The sequence below is a fragment of the Crocuta crocuta genome, unplaced genomic scaffold (assembly GCF_008692635.1).
Source record: "Crocuta crocuta isolate KB4526 unplaced genomic scaffold, BGI_CrCroc_1.0 scaffold395, whole genome shotgun sequence".
Taxonomy (NCBI): Eukaryota; Metazoa; Chordata; class Mammalia; order Carnivora; family Hyaenidae; genus Crocuta; species Crocuta crocuta.
In genome coordinates, this window is record NW_027532601.1 from 1032460 (window position 1) to 1034244 (window position 1785).

Sequence of the window (1785 nt, forward strand, 5' to 3'; positions counted from 1 at the left end):
GATTCAAAATAAGTGAGGTTCTCTGTTACCATAACAAGGGCAAAAGGAAGTGGCAAGATTACCAGAGTCTGAAGTCTAAAGTTGTAACAGGCAGTCTATCTGTATGTGGGTCTAGAGTGGTGCTGACCTACCTGCATTTTCAGAGAACAGGTATCTATCAAAAAAGAGGTGTGTGTGTGTGTGTGTGTGTGTGTGTGTGTGTGATTAACCATAATGAGCAGGCCAGTTCTTCACACAGAGTTCTAAGAGTGGCTCTCAGCAGACCCATTTCCTGCCTTTGACTGAAGGTGGACTCACATTGGGTAAGGCAGCAGAGAGGCCAACCGTCACTGATGGAGTTTTTATGTAAAACAGCAACGGGAAGACTCAAGATTCTTTTTCTCTGAAAAAGAATTTATATATTTTCTGCTGACTGAAATAGTGCGTGATGGTTTCTGAAAATTTAGAGAGCACAGACAGGCAAAAGAGAATAAACTGACGACGACCCATGAATAACCACTAGCCAGCCAGGAATAACCACCAATCCCCTTGGCCAGCCCTCTTTCGCTCTTCCTTCTCTGTAGTGAAGAAAGAGTGAGCATCCTATGTTGACTCTTCTGTAGTCTGTTGTTTTTTTTTTTTTTAACTTACTAGACTATCTTTCAGTGTCACTAAATAGCCTACGACATATTTTAGATCATTATGTAGAATTCTTCCGTATCTCAGGGACAATGATTGATTTCAGGACAAATGTGGTTTCCACTGTCCTAAGCAATGCTGCAAGGAATATCTTTTGGAGGTGGAGCATTAGGCATATCCAAGTCTCTTTCTTTGGGACAAACCCTTAAAGTAGAATTGCGGGGGCAAAGACTACATAGGTAGCTTTAAGATTCTCGACCCATATTGCCAATCAGGCAAGAGGATTGTACCGAAATGGAAGTCTTCTGGGCATATCCACGTGTGTCCACGTAATACAGAACTCTGTGCGGTGAAGTTACAGTCTTGAACAGTCCATCGATTCATGGCCGCAATTCTCATTAACACGTACATTCCCAAATCCCTCCCTTCTCTGTATTTCTCTGCCTGCAGCAGTTGGAAACAGCTAAGGGCTGATAGGAGCTTCATAGTCTCTCTGGCAATGTCTAATTTCCCTTCCTGTCCACTTTAAATTGAAAAATAAGTTACTTTTGGTATTTTTTTTTTATGTCACAGATTTATTTATTTATTTATTTTTGAGAGAGAGAGAGCACGAGCGGGGGAGGGGTAGAGAGAGAGAGGAGAGAGAGTATCCCAAGCAGGCTCCACGTGGTCCGTGCACAGAGCCCAACATGGGGCTCAAAGTCACAAACCATGAGATCTTGATCTGAGCCAAAATCCGGAGTTGGACGCTTAGCCAACAGACACCTGGGCGCCCCACCAGTCACAGATTTAAAGTGCCCTAGAAATAAAATTCAGGCCCAGTTCCGAAAAGACACATAATGCTATGGCATATCCACCAAGGCCTGCTGGAAGGTGGTGAACAGAAGAAAATTCGACAGCTTCTCAGGTGAACGCACCTTCACCAGGACGTGCTTGCAGATGGGCTGTCCCCGAGGCACAGTTTTCCTTCACTGAGTCTGAAGTCTAAATACACCTTTTGGGATTCAAAATAATTTTGCAACAGTGGATACAGACCTTTTTTTTTTAATGTGTTATTGGTCTGGGAACGGCAACAGATTAAAAACAAAATATTACCAGGTCAAATAACAGCTGTTATTATTAAGTTCAGCTTTTATTATCAATTTGCCGGTAGAATCCGGCAGTAAA

The 1785-nt window shown here is 42.8% G+C and overlaps 1 protein-coding gene across 8 annotated transcripts in view; it reads left to right on the forward strand.

The window, feature by feature from the left end:
• The window catches only part of EBF2 (EBF transcription factor 2), a 198812-nt gene that overhangs the window by 112904 nt on the left and 84123 nt on the right, over positions 1 to 1785 (forward strand). The window lies entirely within an intron of this gene.